The sequence below is a fragment of the Pipistrellus hanaki genome (assembly GCF_964339955.1).
Source record: "Pipistrellus hanaki genome assembly, chromosome: 1".
NCBI classification, from domain to species: domain Eukaryota; kingdom Metazoa; phylum Chordata; class Mammalia; order Chiroptera; family Vespertilionidae; genus Pipistrellus; species Pipistrellus hanaki.
The window spans coordinates 181211815-181229252 of NC_140503.1; the positions used below are offsets into that span (position 1 = coordinate 181211815).

Genomic DNA, 17438 nt, shown 5'->3' on the forward strand with positions numbered 1-17438 from the left:
CCTGTCTCTGTAGAGATAATAGTCTTAACTAGCACCAGCCATAAACTTGCTCAGTCTCTTTGCCTACAAACATTAGCTGATGTTTGATTACGAGAGGCACCGCCTATGGAAAATCTTTGAAAGTCTTGGCAAGGCACTGGAACAAGTCAGAATTGCTTGATTTGTCCGGTATGGATTCCAGTGCACGCTTCTTTGCATATTTAAAAGTAAAACGGTGCCCAGGATCCTGAGACCAATCCAGATCCCAGCTTGCTGATGTCCTAGGGCTCATGATGACCTGGAGGTGCGGGGGGGTGGGGGTGGGGGGTCCCCGTGTTGGACTTCCTTTCTCCAGCTCCAAGCTCTCTGTCCCATTGCCTGCAGGAAAACATCAGCAGGGATGTGGTAGGCCTGACTTGGCAGTCCCAAAGGTGGACAAAAGGATCCTGGCTTTTGGCAAGAGCAAAAGGAAGTTCAAAGCGGCCTCAGTCCCATCCAAACCAGAATAGAGTCGTCACTGGTGCTAATGACAGCCTGCTATGCGGCGCTCAGGTTTATGATCAGCTCTGTCTGTGACCCTGGACGTTCGTTCTGTGCAACTAACTCACATGCACTGGGATCATGGCGAGCCTGGCAGAAGAAACGGGTGGAGCTGATTAACCCCGAGGGTACAAAGTGGAGCGGTTTCCGTGCATGTCTACAAGGCAGGACAGATGAAAGAGAACATTTTCCTGGGCTACTGCTGAGTCAGACAGCTCAGCTCCCAGGTGGACTGTTCCCCCTCCCCCCAAGGCCTCACACCCCTGGGAACTGACGCACAATGCAGCAAAGGTAAGAGCCTGGTTCCTGCACTAGATGGCGTCTCATTCCATTTGAGAAAACTTTGCTCCTTGACTATCCGGGCCCAGCCTCCCTCCCCATCCCTAACACACACACACACACACACACACACACACACAGTTGTGGAGGAGAACCTAGAACAGGTGTCTTCAAACTACAGCCCACGGGCCACATGCGGCCCACAGAGGAGTCTGATCCGGCCTGCCAGGTTTTTTGGGCAGTGAGCGCAGCCGAGGTGTTACAGTAGGAATTAGTAGTTCATATAGTCCGGCCCTCCAGCTCTCTGAGGGACCGTGATCTGGCCCCCACTTTAAAAAGTTTGAGGACCCCTGACCTAGAAGATAGAAATGTCTAGTTATATTTTTTTCTCAACACCTGGAACTCGGGGAAGGCCTCAGGACATTTGCTGTCCGTATGTCTGATTTTTCTCTGCACTGGTCTTCCTGGAAACCTTCTTCCCCTTACTTTCAAAAATAAAACTGCTCCTTCCTGTAATTTTTTTTTAATTGGCCAAACAGGTTAGTAAAATATAAGCACTGGGTTTATGTTCATCAGTATTCAAGCGCAGTCTCATGTTGTGTTCATCCCGACAATAGGCAGTGCCATTGCTGTTCACTCACAGTGTCAAGTCCAAAGAAACTGTGACTTGCCCCACAGCAATCAGGTAGGTCAGTGACAGACAGTATATTTGTCTCTATTCTGCCTCTTTTCAGTGGAATGGTGAGTCTAGTTTTTAAACCAAACCCTGGCTATATTCTCTGCCAGGTACTCTGGCAGGTGACCTGGTGAGAGGGTGAAATTTTACAAACTGGAACTCTCCTGGGAAATCTAGAAAGAAACCATCAGAGTCCAGTGCAATCTGATTACTTATCCCTGTTTACGTCCATCCCTGGGCATCCAATGCAGTTTAACAAACATTGATAAACCATGTCCCCTGCGCTCAGCACTGGGTGATGTATCAGGCTGTGGTGCGAACTCTGTGCTCCAGGAGTGCTGGCGGCCTGCAGAGGGGGCTGGGGCGGAAGTCCTGTGTGAGAGCACTCTCCACAGCAGGTGAGCTCCACACTTGGGCTTAGCAGAGGGTGGGGGCTGGGACTCGGGAAGCGCCCCAGTTCCCCACCACTTCCCACGCAGGTCTGTGCTCAGAGCACAGGCTGGGAACTAGACCATCTGGACTTGATTCCTGGTCTCACCACCTATTCACCCTGGGGTAATTTAGTTAACCCCCTTGACCTCAGAGTTCTGACTTGTAAAAGGGGAAAATGGGAATACCTACTTCATGGAGTTGTCTTAAGATTTAACTGAGATAATACCTGTGAGACCTTTGCTGCACATGAGGGCTCAGTAAATACTATCGTATGCGCTTGGCTCCAGGGGACATGCTGGGGATGCAGATAGGAGGAGCCCTATTCTCAGTCTGGTCAGGACATGGTGAGGTATTTGAATCGGCTGATGACCTGCAGTGTGATAATGCTCTGGGATGATGGAGGAGGGATCTGCTAAGTCTGTGAGATTAGCAGGGAGGGCCCTGGGAAGCCTGTTGGGAGAGGTTTCACAGCAGACATGTGTGGAGGGAGGTGGCATAGGATGGTGAGAATGCATGAATTTTATTTTGAATCCCAATTCTATCCTCTGCCAGCTACATAGCATAACTACCTTAGTTGCTAAGGCTATCATGACAAAATACATATCCTGAGTCACGACAACAGTAGATTTACTTTCTCTAAGTTATAGAGGCTAGAAGACCCAAGTCAAGGGGTCAGCAGGTGCAGTGCCTTCTAGGCCACTCTCCTGGGCCTGCAGACGGTGCCTTCCTGCTGTGTCCTCATGGGTCCTCCCTGCCCACATTGACCCGGTGACTCCATGAGTGTTTGAATTTTTTCTTTTTATGAGGACTCCAGTCAGATTGGACTAAGGCTCACTCTGATGACCTTTGGTTCAACGTAATCACTTCTGTAAAGGCTCTATATCCAAATCCAGTCACATTTTGAGATACTGGGCTTCAACAAATGAACATTCTAAACCTTGCTGAGCTTCATTTCCTTCTATATAGACTGGGAACCATATTTAATAAGGAGAACCCTTATCCTACGTAATAAAAAGCCAGCCACCATAAGCATAATGACTGAATGACCAGAGACTAGAACAACCATGGCGGGAGGTAGAGAGGGGGGGCCCACAGGGCTGCACAGATGGCAAGTAGTGGCAGCCATGGGGGTGAGGCCAGCTGCCTGCAGCCGAGGGAAGGAAAGTCCTGATAGGCCCTGATCTCAGGCCAGGCCTAGGGACCCTACCCAAGGGGTCCCAGATTGTGATAGAGTGCAGGCTGAGTTGAGAGACCCCCTTGAGTGCATGAATTTTCATGCACCGGGCCTCTAGTAATGACTATAAAAGGAACACAAAATGCATATCCCATTTTCTGGCCCACAGAAGGTGCCAGATAGGCAATGGTTATCATTGGTACTGTGGGCCAAGTCGCACATGAACATGAGGTCAGTTCCCTGTGTAATTCACATTCCAGACCAGCTCTGAAGAACTGGCCCCTAGTTACTCCATAAACTTCCCTAGAGATGAAAGGAGCCCTCGGTGCTTCTATTATTTGGTTCTGGCAGATGAGTCCATCTTCAGATAAGTCATATCCAGGGCACACTCAGCCCTGCAGATACAGTGTTATCTCTTTCTAGTTGTTCCAGAATCTGTTCATTCTTTGTTAAATGAGTGGGGTGAGAATGCCCATCTCCTGCACCTCAGCAGAGAACCAATATGCAGCAGGTACACCCAAAGTATATTTTCTACCAAAGTAGCCTCTGGGTACCCGTGTCCTAGCAAATATGGAGATGTTTTTCAAATACATATAGATCAATCTAGAACTAAATATAGATGAGACACACACACATTATAATTTAAACCTGACATATTCATTACATGTATATTGTAGACATAAAATATACAAATGTGAGTTTGTGTGTGTGTGTGTGTGTGTATATATATATATATATATATGTGTGTGTGTGTGTGTGTGTGTGTGTGTGTGTAGTATATGTATATACAAGTATTGTTTTGAGAAATCTAAAACTTACAGAGGAGATGCATGGGCAGTATGGTGCAAAGAATTTTGTACTTTATTGTTCTGAACCCTTTGAGAGTAAGCTGCCAAAGCCATGTCTCATCTTACCTAAATACGGTACTGTGCATTTCCAATGGACAAGGACATTCTCCTACACAACCACAAATTCGGGACGTTGACATTGATACATTAGTGCTATGCAATCCTCAGCCCCAGGGTGTTTTCAGGTGTTATTGAACCTTCAGGCCAAGCCAAGTTTTTGCCAGTTGTCCCAATAATATTCTTCACAGCAAGTATTTCAGAACTAGGTGTTTAGTTGTGCGTTTAGTTGTCACATCTCCTCAGTCTGTTCCAGGATGATACCTTTCCTTGGTATTTCCTTCACTCTCATAACCTTGACACTAAAAATAGAGTCCAGGTATTCTGTCGAATGTTTCTCAATTTGGGCTTGTCTGAGTTTCCTCATGCTTAGATGCAAGTTACACAAGTTTGGCAAGAATAGCAGAGAAATAATGCTTGCTCTCCTCATTGCAACCTACCGGGTGGCAAAAGATTTTAAATTTCACCGAGATCACGTGATTAAGATGGTGTCGGCCAGGCTGCTCCGCTGTAAATTGCTCTTCTTCCTTTTTCAATGAGTAAGTGTTCTGCAGAGAAGTACATTAAAAGTACATAAATAGCTCATTTCTAATCATAATTTTAATATGCCCTTTGGAAATGTTCCCCTCATCCTCTGAATACTTCTTGGTGCAGCAAGATGTTACAGCCTTTACATCAGCTATTTCCCCTAAAGAGTTCTAGTTCCTTTTAGTGGAGAATTATTTAGAATTCAAAATCTAACCCCAGGGTGTGTTAGTTGCTAATTGGGGTATAACTGTTACCTGCCTCAGTGGAAGAATTAGGGCCTGTGTGTGTGTCTCATCTAAATTCAGTTCTAGATTGATCTATATGTATTTGAAAAACATAAATCCACACATTCACACTGGTACTTCCAATTCCAATCCAACACCACGGGGTCTGTTCTAGCTTCCTCCCTTTCCATACCTGTAAGGCCTTCTCAACACTAATGGGTCCTGGCTCCCATCATCTATCTATATATGTAAAAGGCTAATATGCAAAGTGTTTCCTTGGGAATTTGACCAGGAGACCGGGAGCTCGATCGCTTGCTATGATGTGCACTGACCACCAGGGGGTGGCACAGAAAAAGGAAGGCCCTGGCTGGCAGCAGGGGAAGGAAGGCCCCTATGGACCCTGATCGTTGGCTAGACCTAGGGACCCTACCCATGTACGAATTTCATGCACTTGGCCTCTAGTCCTTACAGACTTGCTTCTTTGATCCATCCTCTGAATGTAACCAACTGCAATCATCACGCACCACACAGATGACCTCCTCATCACGCCTGGATCCCGGTGCTCTGGGCTGTCCCCCACAGGGACCCCTTCCTCTGCCCACCCAGGCCCTGGCCCCTGTGCTGGGCTGCCCTTTTTCGGTGGCCAACCTACTCTGTCTGGGCCACCATACTACCCCCAACCCCCACCCACATCAGTGACTGCCTTACTTGGCCCCACATAGTGGCTTTAAGGACTGAATTATTTAAGAACAGAAGGGAAGAGGGAAAAGATATTTATTTAATCGTGACTTTTTTTTAAACTCAAAAGTCACTGGGATCCATGATCACATTTGTGCATGTATGTGTGTTGTCACTGTCTTTGATTTGTGGGGAGCAGAACAGTCTCCTCTGTTCAGTTAGGACACAGGGAGTGGGGTTCACACCACTGATTCTGTTCCATTCAGCACTGCTCTGATCGATATGGACGGGTCTCTCACTGTCTGCTCAGGGTGCCAACAACATTTCCAGGGGAAACTACTATTTGGGCACTCCTTTTATTTTTTTCCCCTACCCTCTCCGCTGTAATTTGACAGTTTGTTTTTTGCTTTACTGTCTCTGTATCTATCTTTTTGTTCATCAGTTTTTAATATTCTTTATTATCCACAAATGAGTGAGATCATGTGGTGTTTTCTTTCATTGACTGGCTTATTTCACTCAGCATAATGTTCTCCAGTCAAGACAGTCTCTTCAATAAATGGTGTTGGGAAAATTGGACAGATTTTGAAAAGAATGAAACTAGATCAGCAACTTACACCATACACAAAAATAAACTCAAAATGGATATAGGACTTAAACATAAGATGGGAAACCATAAAAATACTAGAGGCATCCACAGGAAGCAAAATCTCAGACATATGCCAAAAGAACTTCTTCACTGATACTGCCCCTAGGGAAAATAAACAAATGGGACTACATCAAAATAAAAAGCTTTTTTACAGCAAAAGAAACCATCAACAAAACAATAAGAAAGCCCACTGTATTTGGGCACTGCTTTTACTACTCTAAGTCCTAATCTAGGCACCCCCTCATTTATGTACTCAAAGCCAGATACTAAGCACTTTCTAGGTACCAGGAGCTTGGCTAGGTTGTGACATAGAGATTTAAAACCTGTTCTCCACCCTCAAGGAACTCTCAGGCTGCTGTGGGAAGCCGACAAGAGGTACAATTCCGTGCGGGAAAGTGCAAGAATCGCTGTCTCGATTCTTGGGAAGACACCTAACCCTGATGACACAGGCAGAGAGGAGAAAGATGCAAACTATAACCTGCTGAGGTCTTAATATCCAGGGTGGGTGGATGAACAAGGTCAGGAAGGGCTGGAAGGGAGGCAAAGGGAGTGGTGTTGGTGAAGTGCCAAAGGTAAAGGGAGGGACTGGCAAGGCAGGTACAGGCTGGTTGAGGTGGGTCACTTGCATGCCAGGCCAATGGGGCTGGAACCTAGACTTCAGAACAAGGGACTCTGGAGCCACATTTTTTGGGTTCAAATCCTGGCTCTACCACTCACTAGCTGTGTGATCTTAGGCAAGTTATTGCTCTCGACTATAAACTGGAGATTTGTAATAGTACTTACCTCATGGGATTGATATGATTAAATTTGTTCTTTTACATAGTACACAGAATGTGCATATAAAAAGCACATTAGTGGAGATTATTATTTCCAAATAGGTGACTCAAAAGGGATTAGGGCACTAGCAAAGCAGAGAATTTTTAAAAATCATTCATTAAAAGAGGGAAATTTAAAAGAATAGATTTGAGCAATTCCATGTAACACTCTCTCATCACTAGAAAAAAAAAGTGTGACTGTGTGAGATAATGGATGTTAATTAGACATTGTGGTGATTATTTTGCAATATACATGAATACCACATCATTGTGCTGTACACCTGAAACTAAAATAATGTCATATGTAAATTGTGTCTCAATTTAGAAAAGACATCGAAGTCATTATCTGAGCAAAATCAGAACTTTGCTGCATTTATGTAAGCTTACTTTGTGGCTTAACTGTTGTTTTTCTTTTGACATACTTGTACTTTTGGGGTGGGAGGCCACCATAACCTTGTCATTGTTTTGGCCTTTAAAGGTTCCCATGTTACAGAAGAGACATGCTATAGAGACCTCCTCTCTTCTGCTGGTTTCTCATTCACTGAGATCCATAGGAGCAGCTATTGTATTCACTCATTGAGTCCTAGGCCAATAGTCATTGTCATGATTGTTCTGACAGACCCAGCACCAACCAAACCTACCCAAAGCTTGAAGTCTATTATCAGTAAAGCAGTTCTACACCCTGACTGTGGAGGGGAGGGGTGAAGGGAAGAAAACGGGGTATCCCTGAGACCATCCTAGAAGTCTATTTGAAATAGGAGTTGGCAGCCTGTCGGCAAAGGCCTCCCAGCCCTCTGTCGTTGGAGCTGTGAGGCAGTCCTCCTTACTCACAATCCATGTGCCCAGAGAGCCAAGGACACCAAAAATAGAAGCTCAGAAATACTAATTGTGCATCAAAACCAAAAAGTCTGTGCACCAGAGGATACAGTCAACATAGTGAAAGTAGCCTGCAGAATGGGAGGTGCTATTTGCAAACTATAACCTGCTGAGGTCTTAATATCCAGAATATATAAAGAACTCCTGCAATTCAATGTTAAAAAAAAACAACAACACACATTTAAAAATGAGTAAAATAAACATTTCTCAAAAGAAGATATACCAATGGCAAATAAGCACAGTGGAATATTACTCAGCCATAAAAAGGATTAAAATTCTGACATGCTGTAATACAGAAGAAACTTGAGGATATGATGTCAAGTGAAACAAGCCAGTCACAAAGACAAAGCCTGGATGATTCTATTTATATCAGAAGTCAAATTCAAAGAGACTGAAGACTGAGGAGAGAATGGAAGTTGCCAGGGACTGGAGGAGAAAGGAATGGGAAGTTCTGCTGAATGCTACAGAGGCTCAGTTTTACTAGAGGCAAGAGTTCTGGAGATGGATGGTAGTGGTAGTTGCACAACAATGCCAATGTACTTCATGCCATTGAGCATGAAGTACATTACACTTAAAATGGTTAAAACTAAAATTTTGTCACGTGTATTTTACCACAATTAAAAATAACAACTAAAAAACATCACACTGGCCTGTGTGGCTCAATTGGCTAGAGCATCATCCCATGCACCAAAAGGTTTTTGGGGTTGATTTCCGGTCAGGACACATACCCAGGTTGTAGGTTGGATCCTCCACACACACACACCCTCTCAGGGCATGTGCAGGAGGCAAATGATCAATGTTTCTCTCTCATATTGATGTCTCTCCCTAACCCTCTCAAAAAATTTAATAAATTTTTTTTAATGCCGATAAAGCCTAGATTTTTTGCTTAATAAGAAGGACCACTGATTCTGGGAAAAATAGGAGAACTATAGAAGGGGAAACAATTCTACAGTTTATAGAGAAATTTTTCAATTCTCAACGTTTTCTGGAAATGTTCGAGACCTAAATTTCAATACTTAAATTTTATTACAAAGCTTTTCTCTGGGAAAATTAACCCATAAGAAACTAAGTTTTGGTCGGAACTTGGTCATGTTTGCAAAGACTGGCTGAGATATTCTCTGCTAACTCATGACAACCTACCACTCTGATAGAGATGTAAAGAGATTATTCCTAAAACAATAAGCTGGACATCATACTGAAGATACATAAATGAGAGGGACACTATGCAATATGTTTCCTTATTCATTTGTGTGTGCTACTAACACATGTTAAGCCTAAGGTTTCTGAGCCAAGGGTGGCATGTGAGAGGATTGTAAAGGTCATCTCCTTCTGCATTGAAAGGTGGAGAAACAGAGCAAGCCTGAGGCTGAATCTGAATTCAAGGCCACAGCCTGTGCCAGGTGAAGCATCCGCCTACCTTGGGCTCTGGGACAAGGAGAGGAAATGGAGCAAGAAGGGCTTTTCCTCCTCCTTTCCTGAGCCTGACCCGAGGCAGCTCCGACTGCAGGGCGGGTCTGTCCTTTGAGGCTTCCTCCACCCACAAGTTCACTTCATCTCCTCGGGGTTCTGAATTTACTTCTATGTAAAATTGGAACAAAAATAAAATACTGTTGGACAACGGTGCTTCATAAACCATAAAGCAGACGTGGGATTTTATTGATGTGCCTACTGCTTCGTTCCACAGAGACTGCTGTGTGGCTACCACTGGAGAATAGAAAAGACACTGGTCACACACTAACATGGCCTGGTGCTACCCAAGACAGTGTTTTTATTTTATTTTTTTAATATTAGCCACCAACATCTAGAAACCAGATTTCATATAGAAATCCAAATTTCAAATCCTGTTAAAACGTAGGAAAACCTGGCCACACCGGTCCCATACTCATCGTCAAGTCATTCACTCAGCAGACTGGGTGATGGTTCTGCTCTAGCTACAGAGGGCATAACAGAGGTAAGATATGCTATCATCAAGCAAACAAGTAAACAAGAAAATCACAGAAAGTGATAAATGCGACGAATGAAGCAGGGTTAGGGGTAGATTGACAATGGGTTGAGGGGATGATGCTGTTTTAGTACGGTGGCCTGGAAAGACCTCTCTCAATTTGCCACAGTCCACACCACACCCTATTACACCATGCACTTTCGTCATTTACTGCTACCTGGCAAATGTTGTGAGCTCTGAAATATGACCCAAAAATTTAAATTAGGAACAGGGGAAATAGAAATCAGAACAGGATGACCAAACCAGAGGAAATAAGACCAAATTCAGCTGCATGAGAGCCTTTGTGATTGGCACAGTTGGTGTCAAATTAACCCCGAGCTTCCTGGCAACCATAGCAAAGTGGAGATCTGTCCAATGGCATCATTCTCATTTTCCAAAAGGGAGAAAGGAAGCCATTCCTAAATTGGTGCAAAGCTTCCCTCTCCTGAACTTGGAGAAGGATTGACCCCACCAGGCTTCATACAGGAAACTCTGAGGATACAGTGAACGGTATCCTCACCAACACACGCAGAACAGGTTTCCCACTGTTCCAGTCATTCATGCAAAATGCTTACGGAGACACTAACATAAGCACTGGACATGCAAACATGCCTGTTGTTTTTTGTTGTTTTCTGGCGTCAGTCTATAGATAACAGATGAGAGGGTACCTCACCTACACTAAACTTGGCAAAGGCTGTTACGTGACAGACTAAGACAGTGTAATGCAGACCCCCTTGCTCCTGCTGATCTCGATTTACAAAGAACTTAGAAGAATGGACAGAGTGCCTGTCACTCAAACTATCTCCCTCCCATAAATCTATCTTCTATCCATGCGACAGAAAGTGGAGAGTAGAATTAACAGTCCTTTGTCACATTTTTTAATAACAGCCTTTTCCCTTACTAAAAGGCAGCTTCTGTGGTCCTTGAACTTTCTGATTTCAGTAGTTAAATATCCTCCCTTTTCTGGAATAGTCCAGTGGGGAGACAGCCACAGTTATGCACCCCAACTCCTTAATGCTGAGAAGGACCCACCCAAGGGAAGAAAATTCCTAAGCCTAATCATTCACACACCCCACTCCCCGCCCAAGAGGACTCTGTCATACTCCCGGGCCGGTGACAAAAGGCCAGGAAATCAACATGTCTTCTAGAATGTTCCTCGGGAGCTCTTTCATGGCTCCAGTGTCCAAAGCCTCATGCGAGTTCCCTTGCCAAAGGAGCCCAAGGGACGCTTCATTTGTGTCGGCCCCTTGTGTAGGCCCAGGTGCAGAGCATGGCTATGCCTTTAAATGTGTCTCCTGTCCCACAAGGAACCGCTCAGGCAGAAACATAGTTAAGCCAAATTTCTGTTCTTACTTTTTGGCCAGGATGCTGTGTGGCTGAGCCCTTATCACCTGGATTATCTTTCGGCTCCCTGGCGGGACCAGGGGGCTCACTCTTTTGCAGTTGGCAAGAGTCCAGGCATTGTCTGATGCCCAAGCCTTGCTTCTCCCTCGCTCTTTTGAAAATGGAGAAGAGCACTTTGCCTGCACTGGTTGTAACCCTTACCCAGACTTCCTCCACTCCGTTACCACTCCCCTCTGTTACTCTGAATATCCTATTCCCACGCCTCACAGAACTGGTTCTCTGGGTTTGCAACACTGACCTTCCAGAAACTCCCTGAGCTCCCCTGGGCACAGCCTTGCAGGCCCTGCTTGTTCATCTGGCAGGAAGAGCTTTCTGGTGCTGGAGTTACCTCCCCCACCTGAGCTGTCATCCCCGTCACTTGGCATGGCATCGAGCTCAGTGCTGGCATGGACATCTCGAGGACTTGCTACGAGAATCCCAGTTCGTGCTGCATTTTCTGACAAACTTCGCGGTGTAAGTTTCTTATCATGGACCGTAAACAAATTGTAGACATATATCTCAACATGTACATTAATACCTCAATATGTGATATATTGTTTTAACTTAAATCACCCCATTCATAACTTTTATCACTAGCGTAAAGCACAACATAGTGAGTGCAACATACCCATGAGTTTTATTTCTGAGGGGTGAGGGTTAATGTTAGTAACGTTTTTCATAGATGAATGAAAACGTGTCAACACCTGGCCCTCAGCAGCTGGGAAGCATCCTGGCAAGGTGCTCTGGGAAGAACCCAGGCGCTCAGTTCGTGGAATAATCATGATGATGGTCACTACTGCGTTCTCCTGTGCCGGAAATTGTCCAAGTCTTTACATGGCGTGGTTTACCTTGTTCAATTCTCATAGTTCTGAAGAGTACTAGTGTTATTTCCATTTTCCGGTGGTTTCAAGAGCTTAAGTAACTTGCCCAAGGGCACCAAGCAGCAGGACCTGGGTTTGAAACCATGTCTGCCACACTCCACATCTCTTAGCAGAAAGAGGAGGAGGAAAGAGAGAGAAAGGCAAAGTGAGAGGATGAGCAGCCTTGGGCAGCCAGCTCTTCACAGCCCCGCAAGCTTGCTGACTACCTCTCCGCATTCCTACTGTGGTGCTTGTCTAATTAATGAATGAAGAACTGCTTTTTCAGAATCTAAATCCGTTACCCTCTCTGTCCATTCTAGTTGACACGTGATTCAATCATGGAGATCAAATTTTCCCAGTCTCGCCAACACTGGCATTTTGGGCTGGGTGGCTCTTGGTTTTTTGGGCTGCTTTGTGCACCCTAGGATATTTAGCAGCATCCCTGGCTTCCACCCACTAAGTACCAGTAACACCTCCCCAGCTATGACAGTCAAAATGCCTCCAGCCAATACCAGAAGTCCCGCTGGACATCTGTAGAACCACTGCTCTGGACACAGCCACAGGTAAAAGGAGATTAAAGTTCCACAGAGGCAGTGATGAAAGTCTCCAGAGGGCAACCGCTTCTGTGGGTAAGGCTGGGCGGTGTCTGGGAATTCATCCAGTGAAGCAACTCCACAGCACCATTCGGACCTCAAACTAAGTGGAAAAAGCCAAAACACTAGCCCGAAGGCAGCCTCAGCCCCACAGGCTTGCCGGTATATGGAGCAGGGGTCCTTCCAAGAGGCCCAAGGGCAGTGATTGGCCTTCCCAGAGTCACCATTCTGACTGGACATTGGTGTGTACCTGGGAAATGGTCATTTTTTCCATAGCAATATGTGTACCATGCATTTGAGCCCAAGCATAGGCAGTTAAAGACTAACCAGGGGTACAGGAGGCATGTGAGAAGTGCCTGAGCTGGTGCTGGCCTCTCCTGCCTATCACAAGATGAGCAATGGCCACGAGAGCCCCATGTCCCACATAGAGCCTCAAATCTAAAATCTTGACAACATCTTCCAAGTTACATATATGCTGACTTTTTACATATGATCAAAAGCACAAACTTGTCCAGTATACACATGTAAGGTATCTCATGATTTTCATGTGTTTGTTTTGGAATTTCTTTCATTTGGGATGTCCAAAGCGCCTCAAAAAGTGAGTGTGGCCTAGGTCTGTTTTGACGTTAGCATGGCCCTCTGTCATCGTCCCCAGGCAGAGGGTGGCACACAGGAGGTGTATCTCCAGGTGCTAGAGACCCTGGGCTCCCAAAGGGTCTCCAACATGCTCCAATTAAAGCTGAAAATTTCACAAAAACTTTCTATGCAGCATCATGCATTGTAGGATAATTCTTTAAATAAAAAATATCCCTGGGAGAATGTATCATGACCTCTCAAAACTCAATCATGAGAAAATAGACAAGCCAGTTTAAGAAATGGTCAAAAGATTTGAACAGTCATGTTGCCAAAAGATGATATACAGATAACAAATCAGCACATTGAAAAGATACTCAACATCATTAGTCATTAGGAAAAAGCAAATTACAACCAGAATGAGATACCATTGCATTTTGAATGGCGAAATCTACAAAGACTGACCATACCAAATGTTGGTAAGATATGTAGGAACCAGAACTGCTGGTGGGGAAGTAAAATAGCACAGCCACTTTGGAAACAGTTTGGCAGTGTCTTGGAAAGTTAAGTGTACACCTGCCATATGATCCAGCCTTGTACTCCTAAGTATTTAGCCAAGAGAAATGGAATCTTCTATCCATACAAAGACTTGTATACATATATTCATGGCAGCTGGAAACAACCCAAATGCCCATGAACAGGGGAACAAATAGACAAACTGGTATGCCCATACAATGGATTATTATCCTATCTAATAAAAGGGTGATATGAAAATTAACCATCACTCCATCACAAAGATGGCGGTGCCCATAGCCACAAGATGGTGGCGCCCAATCCTCTCAGCCCTGCGGAGTCCCCCAGTACCGGCGGAGGAGGGAGCAGCTGCCGAGAGCGGTGACAAGGCAAGCATTCCATGCCAGGCTGCAGAGGGGCCTCTGGCCAGGCTGGGGTGTGGATGGGCCTGTGGACCATGGAGAGCCTATAGGCAGTGGGCGCGAAGTGGCCAGGCCCCACAGAGAGCTACTGGTGCACGGATTCGTGTGCAGGGCTACTAGTTTAGCAATAAAAAAAGGAATGAACTGTTGACTCACATGATATGAATGAATCTCAGAATTATGCTGAGTGGAAAAAAAGGCCAGACAAAAAGAGAATACATGCTGTCTGGTTTCGTTTATATAGAATTCTAGAAAATGCAAATAATCTATATTCATAGAATGCAGATTACTGGTTGCCTGGGGGGCAATGTGGTGGAGCAAGGAGTGAGAACGGCATTTTAGGGAAACTTTGGGGGGTGACAAACTTGTTCAGCATCTTGATTGTGGTGAAGATTTCACGGGTGTGTGGGTAGTGTATACCAGAACCAATGGGATTATACACATCAGAGATGTGCATTAGGATGGGGCCCGGGGTGCTGTGAGGGGACAGGGTCACAGTCATTAATTAATGAGTTACACCTGGGCGAGCTCTCCATTTCCCTCTCCTGGGCTGAGCACAGAGGTGCAGCCCTCGCTCTTCAGTGCTGCCTGGATAGTGTTGCTGAAGTGTGAGAAACACATAAAAAATGCAGCAGCTTACGGGTGGGTGGAAGCCCTGCTGTGGCACCTTCTCATGCTACCTGAAGGTGCCCTTTATCTGGGTAAATCCTCTTGGGGCCAGAAGAGATTATATCAAAATATACTGGATATATCTGCATGGCTAAAAATCCCCCCTTCTTAGCGAGTAAAGGGGTGCCTCCTCTCCAGAAAGAAGAAAGTGGCCAAGCAGCTTGGATCCCTTCCAGCATATTCGAGCCAGAAAACTGTGTAGTGTCTCAGTGTTCATTGAGGAAATCAACACACACACACACACACGCAAGCACACACGCACAGGAACACACACACAGGCACGCACTCGCCGCACCAGTGGCCCCCGAGGCCGGGAGCTGCAGGTGCAAGCTCCAATTAGAGCAGCCGGCCTTCCAATCCCTCTTCATCCTGAACAAGGGGTAGGCCTCAGCCCCCAAAGGGGAGGGAGGAAGGCCCCGGAAGGACTGCCGACCAGACTGCGGGGGAACAAAGCCTGTCCAGAGAAAAGCAGCGCCTGTGAGTCCAACCCGAAACCCTAGCTTCATTTTCCAAACCTCCTGTGAGAATTAGCCAGTGCTCAGTTCCGTGGGAAATCAGTCCCTGGCCACAAGGGAACACCTCCCTGGTCAAGGCTCTCCACTTCCTCCATAAATGACTTGTGGGGACTTGCCTTTTGCAAACCGGTGAGGCACAGTATTTCTATAGCAGTGCAGTCGTGTTGGTGGTGTCCACCATTGACAACAGCTCCCCACAAACCGATGTACTTTTCAGGGCTATGCGTGCAGGGTGGTCCCTCTGTTACCGGTGGTTCTTTATCAGTCATATCACAGGAAGACTTAAAAACGCCTCTGATATTATTCTTTAGCAAGGAGACATGTGATTGCTGTTCTTGCCTATACTCTGCTCAGCAGAAAAATACTAAGACCACTGACCCATTTCTCCACCCCTCCTCCTACTCTCTCCCTCCTCGTGTTTCTTTTATTGACTTATACTTTGAAAGAGAAGGCTAGTAAGGTCCAGAAGCTTGTCCCTCAGCCAAGGAAGCATCTAGGGGGAAAGGGCCCCGATGCAGGTGGGTCCACCCCCCGTGGGCTCTCTGGGCAGCTCTGCCACCAGCAGCCTCTCTGTGACGGCTGCTTCCTGGACTGCCTGTTAATCCTGATAGTTTTTCATAACAAAATCTCCAAAGAAGTGCCAACAATTAGAAATGTTAACAAAGGAATTTTAAAAACTATGTTTCTGTGACTCCTATCCCACTATTTTCTGTGTTTCTCTCCAGACCTCGTCACTGGGGTGTGTGTGTGTGTGTGTGTGTGTGTGTGTGTGTGTCCTGATTACTCCTCTGACTTGACTTCTGCACTGGGTTGTCAGTCATGACATATGAATAGCTGGTACGTTAGCAATGAAGAAATAGTCCTTTTGACAGTTAAACATCCAAAAACAATCATTTTTCACTAGTGAATACTAACTGCTCCTGAGAGATACAGAGTTCGGTTCCTGTGAGCTTCTGGTTACAACAGACTCACCGAGTGATTACAGCCTAGTTCGCCTAGTTTCAGGTGTATTTCTGTTTACAGACACTTTATTTGAAATATATTATTGATTCATTATTGAATTCCCGGACAACAGCACTATTGTACATGCCTGAATGGAGCTCATCTAACACGGGTATTTTCTCTGGAGGGTGCATCCCAGCCTTCTTGTGCTTAGAAACACTGGTCAGCACTTCAGAACCACGTTGGGGGCCATGAATTTTTAAATTGACACATAACATTATATTAGTTTCAGGTGTACAACACAATGATTCAATATTTGTATATATTGCACAGTGATCACCACAATAAGTCTAGTAAATTTTTTTCGTAGTAACTTTCAAGTATGCAACACTATTATTAACTATAGTCACCATGCTATATTAGGGGCCATTTAAAATAGTGAAAACTGAGTTGCTAAATCTCAAGCAACTAAAAGAACAAAAATGCCAAAAAATGTGACAGTCAATAGACTATGCAAAGAATACTTGTTAACAATGTGAGAGCAAATCAAGAAGCCAGCGTGTCATCTTGTTTGACCTCAGCTGGGAATTTGCATGTCAGGTGACTTACAATTTTCACTGCTCTGCGAAAGTGCGTGATATTGAGTAGGGGGTTATAAACAAATGTTAGTGAGTAGGCACATTTTCATTATGGAATCCATGAATAATGAGGATTGACTATACCTGTATTGTATTAATGCCTTACGTTGTAAAGATAAGAGGTGGATAGCCATTCCTATTTCCCTTTGAAAACAATTTATTTATTTTTCTATTTAAAAAAAAATGCTACCTGATGGCTGCCACCTATTGGTGTAAATCATTTCCTTCCGGAGTAGTGATTTCAGGAATCCCTGGTGGAGCCTCCCATCTTCCAAGGTCATCTCCACAACTGCTGGGTCTGGCTGAGTGGGTTCCATTTGGGTTGAAGTCATGAAGCATCCATCTTATATAAACACTGCTGTTTGAAATTTCAACCCTGCTCTTTGGCTTCTGTAAATGCTTGCTTGCTTAAATAATAAGGAAAATAAGACTACTCCCACTTCAGAGAAGCCATTAAACCTTCCCCAGACGAAGTTATCAGTGCTGGCACCAGGCCAAACCTCTGAGTGAGGTCTCAAGGCCCCAGCACATAGGGGCTCTTTAAGAACTTGCAAAGAGGGCCGGAAACACCCCACATTTGGGAGACAAATAAGGTAA

General features: G+C 45.1%; 1 protein-coding gene across 1 annotated transcript in view; it reads left to right on the plus strand.

The window, feature by feature from the left end:
- The first annotated feature begins 15047 nt into the window (after positions 1-15047).
- Positions 15048-17438, plus strand: part of LOC311630797 (E3 ubiquitin-protein ligase LNX-like) — a 61092-nt gene continuing 58701 nt past the window's right edge. Inside the window, exon 1 of the mRNA XM_084900210.1 lies at positions 15048-15223. The gene's annotated coding sequence lies outside the window, so the exon portion shown is untranslated. The remainder of the gene's footprint in view (positions 15224-17438) is intronic.